This window comes from Carassius auratus, unplaced genomic scaffold (assembly GCF_003368295.1).
Source record: "Carassius auratus strain Wakin unplaced genomic scaffold, ASM336829v1 scaf_tig00003808, whole genome shotgun sequence".
Taxonomy (NCBI): Eukaryota; Metazoa; Chordata; class Actinopteri; order Cypriniformes; family Cyprinidae; genus Carassius; species Carassius auratus.
In genome coordinates, this window is record NW_020523550.1 from 32,282 (window position 1) to 44,993 (window position 12,712).

The 12,712-nt window shown below is 36.6% G+C and overlaps 1 pseudogene; it reads right to left on the reverse strand.

The window, feature by feature from the left end:
* LOC113070381 (SH3 and multiple ankyrin repeat domains protein 1-like) overlaps window positions 1-12,712 on the reverse strand; it is a 62,575-nt pseudogene that overhangs the window by 31,978 nt on the left and 17,885 nt on the right.

Here is a 12,712-nt window from a genome sequence, read left to right on the forward strand (position 1 = left end):
TGCAGCGGCTCACACACGACACACGACAGACACAGCCCCCGGCCCCTTTAAATGCACCTAGAAGTCGTGACTCCCGACAATGAATAACGTCAGTCATCCGACTAAATTAACACTGCAGGATAACAATAACAGGAAAGACAGTCAGCAATCGGCTATTCCACATGGCGTTTTATTTATTTATTATCACAGAACATATTATTAATCAAAATTCGCACCTAACGTTACCCAGCCCGGGTAGCTACTGAATATTATGAGCAACACAAGATAACTCCTGATTTTTCTTTAACTTTAAATAATGCAGTTATCAAAGTACAAGTATGCTTACTTATAAACACAACCTTAAATATGCTTGCAGATTTAAATCCATTTAGAAATGATGAACAACCAGCCAGCCAACGATCTAACAGAAATTAACAGCTGCCTGTCAAACAAAAATGATAACAAACCGAATTAAATCCTTCACTGCCACACAGGCAAATGACAAATCGCTTAATAGCCGAACTAATTATTATTAAAGTGTCACTCACAGTCACAAGCCTAAATTCGCTGTAACACAGTCCTCTTACATTTACTCTTCAAAGTAGTGATTACAACGTAGCGTTAAATTTGAGGTAGAATTTTTGGCGGTCGACAGAAGCTTTTCACCAAAGCAGATTGTGCATTTTACCGTTATGTTCTTTTCTTTTTCGTTGACAAATTGAAAATAATGTGCGTACTTCCATAAACCAAACGCTGTCCTCTCTGCTATCTTGCCGGGAGTTCGAAAAAAAATAAATAAATAAAAAAAAACCACACGCACACACACACAGGGTCAGGCGCAGGGCACAGACGCATCACAGCCATTGACTTTACGATCACAGAGCTTCGGCTCCGCTGATACATCCGCAGGTGGCACAGTAGACCTAGGACTACTGTCTGACAAAAAGCAGGCTGCAGTCGGGATTTTCCTTTCCTTAAAATAACGGATTACTTTTTTTTAAAAAATAACGAAGTTACTGATTACTTACGCACGAAACTAACGCGTTAAGTTACAAATTTCAGGAAAAAAGTAATTAGAGTACTCTAAGGCGTTACTTTGTAACGCGTTACCCACAACACTGACCAAGGCTGTATGTGACCCTGGAGCACAAAACCCAAAAAACATTGTATGGGTCAAAATCTTTCTTTTATGCCAAAAATCTTTAGGATATTAAGTAAAGATCATGTTCCATGAATATATTTTGTACATTTCCTACTGTAAATATATCAAAACTTAATTTTTGATTAGTAATATGCATTGCTAAGAATTCATTTGGACAAATTTAATGGTGATTTTCTCAGTATTTAGATTTTGATTCAGATTTCAGATATTCAAACAGTTGCATCTTGACCAAATATTGCCCTATCCCAATAAACTTAGCTTTATTTATATATAAGCTTATTTATTTAGCTTTCAGATGATGTACACATCTCAATAAAAAAAAAAAAAAAGTTACACTTAAGACTGGTTTTGTTGTCCAGGGTCACATTATTATTTTTTTATACAGTGTAATTTTTGTTCTATGAAACATTATTACAATTTTAATACATGTTAAAATTGTATTTATTACTTATGCTTATTTGGTCCTCATGTGACATATATTAATATTTCCACAGTTTAAGTAGAATTTTACAGTTGTGCTGCTTAATATTTTTGTGGGGACCATGATAACGTTTTGTAACAATGTGAAGTTGTTTCTTTCACTTTTGATCAATTTAATGCATGCTTGCAGAATGAAACAAACATACTGTAAACTTACTGTAATGGTACCGTAAGTATCCAAAAAACAAAAAACAAACAAACATAAATACATAACATGTGAATAATATGCAGGGATGTTCAGGGTAGATGAGTGCTTCTCCTGACATATGAATGAATGAATGATTGACAGATACAATAAGTCACAAAAATCAAACCCATAGAATAAAAAAAACCTTACATTTTTCACTTTTCTAACTGTTATAATCGACTGCAATAAAATTACATGAATTATAAAATTATTGTTACATATATATATGAATTTGTATGTTTAGAATAACACTAGACAGTTGTTGTGTGGTACATCAAGTATATCAGTTACAGCAGTTATCTGTTACACTTCTATTATTCATGTGTTTCCTGTATATGTCACACACTGTTCTTCTAAGCACTTTTTGTACCTGATGGGTCTCGTCCCAGCCATTCTCATCACGGACCCCCAGCTTGGCTCTGTGGAAGAGGAGGGTCTCGCAGCAGGAGGTGTCGCCCCCTGTCAGCACAGTGTGGTAAAGTGGTGTCAGCCCGCGGCGGTCCTTATAATCAGAAGATGCCCCCAAAGACAACAGCGTCTAAAAACACCCAGAAAACAGACAATTAGATTTAAATATGACTTTCTGATTACAAACATAAAGTCTTCCTAATCATGGTTCTGAGATGCTATGTGTTACCAGTAGGGCAGTGTGCACATGGGCTCTGACAGCCTTGTGGAGAGGGGTCAAGCCATCCTTTGCCCTGAAGTCAATGTGAGCTCCCCCCATCACCAGCACCCTGATGATCTCCCCTCCGCCCGGCTCCGTCTGTACGGCCAGAGTCAGTGGGGTTTCTGTCACACACACATGAGGACAATCGGACAGTTACAATAGCCAAATGGACAATTACCGTTTCCTTTCTTACCGTTTTTTATTTATTTATATAACAGTTATATTATATGACAATAAGAAAGGAAACAGTAATTGTCTTATATTATTAAATTGCAGCTTCCAAACACTTCAAAACTTTTTACATACAGAAAACAGTAGTTTCACGACTTTGCAATGCTCTGTGGATAACAGAAAATGTAAAAAAAAAAAAAAAAAACTCTGATATCTGACATCACTCTGCCACTCTGTCTCTGTGTGTGCATATATATATATATATATATATATTTTTATTTTTTTTTTATTTTTTTTTATTATTATTATTATTTCCTGATTTTCGACTTAAATTGCCATGAAATGTGATCTGATCTTCACCAATTTATGCAAAAAAACACAACACAACACAACAAGCTAAATATGTTATCTTTAATGTGTATGGAAACAATTGACATCTAAGGTTATTGTCTAAATTTAACATGGTTTAGAGATAACCACGAAATCCCCTTTTTTGTATATATTTTTTTTTATATCAGTATTTACAAAACTACACATAATTTGAAAAAGTTAGTGAAATGTATTAATTTTTTATAGAAATGTAAAAAGAAATTTTTTTTAAAATTAACATTATTATACTGCTGTAGACACTACGGTAGAGACATTTTGTAAGAAGAAGAGTTGAAAAACATAAAAAATAAAGTAATAAACATGTTCTAAATTAAAATCTGGAAGAAATAAAATACATTATTGGCATGCCAACTGAACAGTCTAAACAATTTGGCTAAAAAGTTTTGACCTAAACCAATCGATCAAGATCGTCTGCATGTTGATGTGATGATGTAGAAGCTGCCCTTTCAAGTCATACAGTGCCTTGGGAAAATATTCATACAACTTAATGTTTTTCACATTTTATTAAGTGGTTGCCTTATTAACTTCTTTAAATTACTTTTTTTTCCACATCAATCTACACTCCATACACCATACTGACAAACCAAAAGAAGAATTGTTACAACTTCGTAAATGTATATAAAAAAAAACTGAAATAAGTACACTGCATAAATATTCATACCCTTAACTAAATATTTCGCTGAAGAATCTTAACAGCCTTAAGTCTTTTTTGTTTTAATGAGACAAGCTTTGCACATCAGTATTTGGTAATTATCTTCCATTCTTCTCCTCGTCTCTTCACCTCTCAAGCTCTGTCAGGTTGGATGGGGTCAGATAATAGAAATATTTGACTGGGTTCAGTCCCAGGCTCTGACTGGGCCACTCAAGGACATTCACAGAGTTGTCTATAAGCCACTCTTGCTGTGTTTAGGGTCATTGTCCTGCTGGAAGTTAAACCTTTGGCCCAGTCTGAGCTTCTGAATGCTCTGGACTAGGTTTACATTAAGACTGTCTCTATATTTTGCTGCACTGAGCTTTTCTTCTACTCTGACGAGTCCCTCAGTCTCTGTCACTGAAAAACAGCCCCGCAGCATGAGGCTGCCACCAGCACACTTTACTTTTGGGATGGTGCTGTGCAGGTGATGAGCAGAGCTGGTTTCCTTCAAACAAGATGTTTAGAATTGAGGTTCATCAGACAGAAAATCTTGTTTCTCAGAGTCTGAGGGTCCTATAGGTGATTTTTAGTATTTTATCCAAGTGTGTTTTCATGTGTCTTCATATTTCTCCCATCTCCACATATGATCATGGAGCTCAAGTGGAATGGCCACACTCCACACTAACCAAAGCTCTTCTCCATCAGTTGCTCAGTTCTGCCAGAAGTCCAGCTCTAGGAAGAGTTCTAGTTCTAGTTCTAGTTCTAGTAAACTTCTTCCTTTAAGGGCAACAGAGACCACATGCTTCTGTCATCCTTCAATGAAGCAGAATTTTCTTCTGAACTCTTCCACAGATGTGTGGCTTGACTCAAACCCGTTTCTGAGCTCTACAGGCAGTTTTTTTTTAACCTCAGGGCTTGGTTTTTGCTCTTATATGCATTATCAGCTGTTAGACCTTTTATTAAGGCGTGTGTGCCTTTCCAAATCATACCCATGCAGCTGAATTTGCCAAAGGTTAACTTCACTTGAAGTGTAGTAACATCTTTAAGCAATATGAATGCTCCTGAGCTAAATTTCAACTGTCCCAGGTAAGGGTATGAATAGGCCTACTTATGTAATGAAATCATTTTAGCTTTTTATTTTTAATAAATTTTGCAAAGACGTTAAAAAAACTTTTTATTTTTTCTTTCTTTACAATTATGGTGTATGTAGTGTAGATTGTTGTGGGGAAAAAACTAATTTAAATCAGTTTAACATAGGGCAGCAAAAAAACAAAATTTGAAAAAATAATGGGGTATGAATACATTAGCAAGGCACTGTATATTTTTAATAAATCCGTTGATCTAGCTCACAACAATTCAGTCATAAGATTGATTCACAAATCAGCCTGACCCAGATCCCAAGTTCAACCCAGTGATTCGGCTGCAATGGTTAACAGCTTTATAATACACATACAGTGCATATGTTTTCAGTAAATTATCTAAAAGGCAAGACATTGTTTTCCCATGCACTGGTCAATTTTGAGATTTGGGCTATTCAACTTTTAATAACATATTTTTGTTTTTAGATTAGTGGAAAGAAATCATCCAAAATACACTTTAAAGTGTTTATTTCATTGTATTTTTTTCCACTTATCTGTAGATTTCAAATACTATACATATAATAAAGGCAGTTTTCTCAGGAGTTTTTCTCAGGCAGTGAACCATAACTCTCCACCTCAGAAATATTTACATAAACAAAAATGGTATTCCTATCTATTTTCAGAAGAGTTTTACAGAGGACCTTTTGTTTCCTCATGATTTTATATATTTAAAACATTTACACTTAACATTTTATTCCTAAAAAGTGGTGAAATAGTTTTTTTCTGGCTGGTGACAAATTATTTTCTGATTTATGGAGTGATAGAAAGACATAAAAAACAAGAATTTTGAACCTGGCTTACTCCAGAATGTATGCAAATGAGTCTATATTTAATTAGATGTTGCAACATCTGCATATTTAAACACGTAAACCTTTTTTTTTTTTTTTTTGCAATTAATGTATTCAATCAATTGGAGAAGTACGGTGATATATATAAGTTAAATGTATTTATTTTCCTTATTAAAGAGGTTTGGAATGGCATGAAGGTGAGTAAACAAAAAATGTACTTTAGCCTAAACTATCTCTTTAATTGCAACATCAATTTTCTCTCGGATCAGCCTCCTAGTGGTTGCAAATGTTGCTGCAGCTCTCACTCCTTGTTAGCAGGGTCTGCTTCGAGAAGTGACTGTCAGCCTGGCAAGCACAACATCAACTCTGTGACAACGCAGACGACACAAACTGTGAACAACACTCAAGGTAGCCGTCTTGCAAGTCAAACACTGCTGCAAACGAATGCTAATATTACTCTGCATTGTCATCTGGTCCATAAAACGGCTTTCACAGCATGTCTGGCCATGTCTCCAGCTCACCAAATGCTTGCCAAAGCGCTAAAAACTTGAATTAATATGCCATCAAAGATGCCCCGTTACAAATACATTCAAATTATTCAGTGGTTTTTGCTCTGTTGACACGCATTGAACTGAACCGCTGAGCTGCAGTAATTGTTTCATCTCATTAAACAGCCCAAGTGTAGTAATTGGGTTTTTGTTTGTTTATTTTGGAGGCAGCTACTGAGTCTAACGTTAACTTTACGCATTTGTTGCATAATTTAAACTCCAGATGACTTTTGTTGGCAACTGCATGGATCGTTTGAGAAGATGCAAATGTCCTGTACACGCTCATTGAATATTCATTCAGCCCTATTTCCATATGCATATAGCATGTGTGTGGACCAGTTTCTGCTCTGCTGGCAGAAATTCATTATCCAGTTCACTAATGGAAAGTTCATTAAGTCTCACAGGAAGAGAACAGTGTAGTGCCTGGCACCTCACCTCCTGTATCAGGGTCATGGTAGTTGGGGTCAAGGCCTTTGTCTATAAGTTTGGCAACCTTTTCCACAGCCCCAGCCTGGATGTAGTCCATGAACTTCTTCAGACTGGCCTGTAGGGGGAGACACATACAGTCATGCTAGGCAGTGCCCTGAGGATAAGCTACTTATCGCATTTAAAGGGTCATGAAACCCCAGACCTCTTTTTCAGACAATTTAGCAGAGGTGTTTGTGTTGCACATCATAGAAGACCATGTTAGCAACCGTCATTTTCATTTCTTTGTAAAGAAAACGGGTTCATTTCAAGCTTTTTTGCACTATTTTCATCTCCCAGGTTAAACATCTACATAGTGTTGACGTCACAATTTGTGACAGGGCAAAGGACAATAGGCTTGTTAGAGATGACCAGAATCTGTGCAGTGATCACCCTGAGATGCATGCCAGTTAGAAAAGTGTCCGTGTTATGGCCGACTTTTTCTGATGTCATGTCGTCGAGGCGGCTGTGTGGGATTGTGCAGTCAAGTGCAGTTTCTCTCCACCGACTGCGCTGATAAAAAGCATGATGGGAAACGACAACACAGCTTAATGCTCATTGGCTCAGACAACCGTGATGTTGCGTTCTCTCATAAAATATTACATTTTTTAAATGTAAAGTTATTTAAATTATGCATGAATATATATATATATATATGTGTGTGTGTGTGTGTGTGTGTGTGTGTGTGTGTGTGTGTGTGTGTGTGTGTGTTTGTGTGAAGCAGAGTGCAAATGGCTGGCCATTTATTTGTGTTTTTAACTCAAAGGGAGTGAAATGAAACTGTCTGAAACAAGTAGTGTCGTCTGTCTCCCCTCTTCCCCCTCCACTCTGCATCGCAGTGTACCACACACTCTTTTTTTGAGCATTTTTAAAACTGTGGTGAGAACTAACCAGTGCTGAAACAGGGGGTTTCATCATGACCCTTAAACTTACAGACTAAGATGCAAGTAGCACACCTTGAATGTTCACTTTATACTTCTATTTTTAGAAAAGAATTTGATGATTTGTGTGGAGACGCATACCTTTGTGTGTAGTTTGGCCAGCTGTTTTTCATCTAGATTTGTCTGTTTGTACACCCTGGTTTTGTAGCGGAACTGTGTGAAAGAAAAACAGTCAAACATCCAAAATCAGTGGAAGACAGTTATCTTGGAGCTATCAAAGAAATGTCCATCAGTTTGTGGAGGAAAAAATGTTGGTCTTTTCTCAAAAACCCTTACAGAAATCTTTTCAAAATAAAAGTTTTTGTGATTAGTAAAGTTCTCTGAGGAAGGACTACTTTTCTAGGTGGACTAACTCCTGTTTATGGCACAATTCATAGTATTGTTGTGTTGATTAATGTTCATTTAAACCAAAACTATTAAAATAGTTTCTTTCCATAGTTTCATTTGTTTTATTATTTATTTTATATTACCTCAACGATTAAAAAAGTAATTTAAATCCAAATTAAGTCAAAATAAAATATACATTTTAGATGAAACACTTAAAAAAAACTATGTCAGTTAGAAATGTTGACATGGAAACTGACTGAAACAAATAAATTTAAGCGAGAAGTATTAAAAAAAAAATTCAAAAATATACAATATTTAAAATTTTTTTTTAAATAACAATAAATACTAACATTATAAATAATACTAAAATAATTGAATTCATCAACCCCAGCTATAAACTTCAGATATAATGCTTTTTTTTGTGAATTAATAAGACTTTGTGTTGAATACTGTTGTATAACATTAATTGCCTTGTGTGCTACAAATAATAATAATAATAAAACATTTTACTTTTTTACATTGTAAGACAAATCTCCAATGAACCATATCAGGGTTATTAGGATTCATAGTTAACAGAGAAGCCGCTTAAAGAATTATTATCACCAAGGCAACAAACAATTTGAAGCAGCAGTTTCCTAGCACCAACATTCACATTCAATTATAGAACAAGACTTTAAAAATAAAAAGAAAGAAGAAAAAAAAGGCAGTAAACTAATTTGCCTAAAATGAAGAGGAGAATAAAAGGAAGGGTACCTCCAGGTAGGGCACTCCTTTCTCAAAGGATTGTGGGTATTCGCGGAGCGGCCTCTCTTCCTCCAGGAACTTGGCATCGTGCCCATCAGTAGCAGGTTGGAAAAGGCCATAGTTTAATACATCCCTTAGAGATTCAGTTAGACTACACAACACCTGCTGCTTTGCCTTCCATACGGTTGCATCAGGGTTAAACCTCAGACACTTCTACAAAAACAGAGAGAGAACAACTGGCTGTTAGATAAACAAAACGATTATATTATATTACATTATATTAAGTAACACTTGAGTATAGGGAAGAATTGTTAACTAGTTGCTTATTAGCATGCCTATTATGAACATATTGGCTGTTTATTAGTACTAATAAAGCACATATTCTGCACTGCCATATTCTACATTCCTAATCCTGCCCAATTTATTAAAATGACTTTTTTCATATATTTTACATTATTCACATAAAATATACATGCTTGAAAATAAAATGAAAATTGTATTTGTTAATAACTACCAAACAACTACTATAAATGACAATTTATTCCTATTGACCCTAAAGAGACCCAAAAATAAATAAAATATCAGTTCTGACCGATGTGCACTAGAGGGAGACGTTGTGATTCACTGAGGTGAAACATCCCCTCTTTTGGATTAGCAGACCCCTGACAGGGGACCTGTCCATCAGCTTCATTAACATCCAATCTGAGACTTTAGTCACCCTGGTAGTGCTAAATGGCAATGCTAATTTATTAATTAGCCTGCAGTAATAACCACAATCCACAGCCTGCCCAGGTACTGCAGTAGACACTCGGGAATTGGGACGTGATTTGTGACAGACCCCACTCGGAAAGGACAGCTCGGTTCCTGCTGCAACATCACCTAAATCCCTTGCAGCCTACAAGCTTGAGCACAAGCTCCAGGCTAAGGGACATGGTCGCTTCGAGCTGGATTTTGGGACAGTAGCGCTTCCAGGAACTGTGAAAATGGGACAGCCCTGCAGCAGAGTGTTAGACAGAAATCCCCTCCTCTGACCTTGAGGAGCTGCTGGGATTGGTCCGTGGCTGTGTTGAGGGGTTAAGTCCCAAATGGTCAGTTTCCTGCACTGTCCTCTTGTATGTGTGTGTGTCTGAGAGAGAGAAGGAGAGAGAGAAATAGAGAGCGTGTGTGTGTGTGTGTGTGCGTACATGCAGTGGCACAGAAGTGTGAAATTTCTTCCGCCCTCTGTTATTCAGTCTCACACTTTGCACACAGCCTATCCCCATCACCATGGCAACCAGTTCATTAGTGGAGCAAGCTGCAGGTTGCCATAGAAACATCTCAGCAGTCCCTCGGTGCCATAGACTGTATCAGTGCGCTATGGTATGGTGCACGGTTTTCACTGTAATCTTACGGAGAGCATGTGCACTGGAGGGAGTTCTGCCCTAGAGAGGTCATGGGTGTGGTGTGGACAACCTCACAGACAATTTGGAATATCGAGACCTGATGAGATCACTTACATTTCAGTATATACAAGTCAAACATTTTGCATATGCAAGGATATGCAAAATAGTGCACCAAGAAATGAAAAATTCATCATCTTTTATACATGCATCATGCCTCCCTAAACCATTTCTCTTTTTCTTTTGTGGAAGACGAAAGATGTTTACAGGAGAACATCCATGCTGCTTTTTTCCCATATAGTGCAAGTGGATGGTGTTTTTTTGTTTTTTTTTTTAAATTAGCACAACAACAGAAACAAGTCGCAACACAATGAAAACAAGCGGAACCACAATAGAAGATTTCACACTGTTTTAGTTTCAGAACTAAATGTACAGTACTAAAGTAGATTTTGCACAAACTATTTCCCAGCACCATTTAAAGAGTTGCATTCACACCGAGAGTGTGTATTAGTAAATGATGTAAGCCGGTCGACAGCAATGCCATTTGTGTGTGACGTTCAACAACGTTAACAAAGAAGAAGAATGTTAACAACAGGAGGATGGAGGACGCTGTGATCGGAGCTGTGTTTTCTGTTGTGTCTCATTGGTTTCACAGTTATGGACGTATACGTAAAGGGATTGAAAGAACGGAAAGGAGGACTAAGAATCTCCAATGACAACTGGCAGTGCTACATTTGCTACAAGTACCAGCACTTAAGCGTCCGTCCCTTTATCTCTGTTCATCACACTTGCAAAATAAGTTGACACAATGTTTACAGTATGTTACACAGCATTTTAATTCATGGCAGGTGAGGGCATTTTCAAATACATCTGGCCAATCAATGTCTACTTACGTCCCGGTTAGTACCAGTTGTGCTGGTTAGACCCTGCTCCAGAGAAGGAGCTAATCTGGTTCTCGAAAAAGGCAGTCTGGTACTAAAATCGCACGTAGTTCCAACGGTGCAAAAAAGCCCAAGAGTGGATAGTTCCACAATTTGATTTGGTTCTATGAAAAGGTTCCGGTGGTGCGAAAGGCCCTATTGAAATCAGCACAACAGAAATTGCAAAACAAATCGCAAAACAATGAAATTAGCACAACACAATGGAAACAAGTCGCTACAACGAAATTAGCACAACACAACAGAAACAAACAACAGTGAAATCAGTCCTATACGTTGTGTTTTGGCGATTTTGTTGTGTTGTGCACTACTGGTCCACCATACTGGACAGCCTCTTATTCATATCTACTTCAATGGATGGAAAAGACCTTGTGAACGTTCATTCAAACATCTCCTTGTTTGCTCCACTGAAGAAAAAAAAGTCTGAAATGACTTTAGGTTAGTAAAAATCAAATAACTGTAATTTTTGAGTGAACTATCCTTTTAACACTTCATGTACAATGCAAATTATTTATTAAAAAAAAGTGCACAACACAGATGTAGATGTGAGTTCATTTGCACCCATGTGATTACAATAATTTTGTTGGAATGATAATCAACCTGGAAAATGATTTATTATAATGATATCTAATTATAGTAATTTGGCAGTTAATCTAAGAGCTATTATTTTCAGGTCCAAACCACAGACTTCTTCACAATGCCATCCTCTCTTATTTTCCTCTGATAACAAGCGTGACATCCTGTGGTGTTTTCAAAGCATTGAGGAACAATTTACAGATAAAAGTTCTAAACAGATTAGCTAATTAAACAAAATGTGCCTAAATGTCTTTGCTTGTATCTTCTGGTTTAATTGCTTTATTGATAAAGAATCTGTTTAAGAGCTACTTCTCTCTCTCTCTCTCTCTTGACATTTTCATACTTGTTTTTCTCTGTTCTTAAGCTAATATTCTGTTTTGAGCCCATTACTATTATTCTTTCTCTCTGTACTTTTTCTCATTAAGCTCAGTGCCAAGAGATACAACATTCAGTTAAAGTTAAAATATAAAAAAGACAACTTTGATCTAATAGTTTGGTTTAACTTCTGCTCTGGTGACTTTTTTTGAGAGATTATCTCTCTTATCCATTTAATGTACATGTAAAGTAAATAAGTGGAAACCAATGTTTCAGATTTCAAGACAAGAATGTTAACAATCATTTAACACTGCTGCACATGCATCATCATCTGTGTTACTGCATGTCGAAAAACACTCAAGGGGGAAAGAATTGGTTCATATAGGCCTAGAACAAATCATTTTTTTAAAATGCTTTTGACTGTCAAACCAACTAACATCTAAATAAAATAAAATACCAATCCTGAATAGGGTCATGTTAAAGAGTTAGTTCAACCACAAATAAACATTTTGTCCATGTGTTACTCACCCTCGAAGCATAGGTGTATGTCACTTTCTTCTTTCAGACGACCAGAGTTAAATTAAAAATAGAGTTAGTGACTAGCGCGGTGAGAGAACGGAGAGAGAAAAAAATGCTGGTCACAGATTAGAAGCACAAAATGTGGATTTGTAAAGAAAATTGAGAATTTCGATACAAGCCAAGAGGAGACTTCTTTTCCTACATACATCAACGCATATATCTTCCGCATCCCATAGTCAGCACATGTGAAAAAAATTTAATAAAAAATAAGTGTTGTTTATTACGTTTGCAAAATGCATGGATTCGCTACAGGAGGTCTTTATTCACTCCCCGGAGCCATGTGAGGGACATTTTATTACA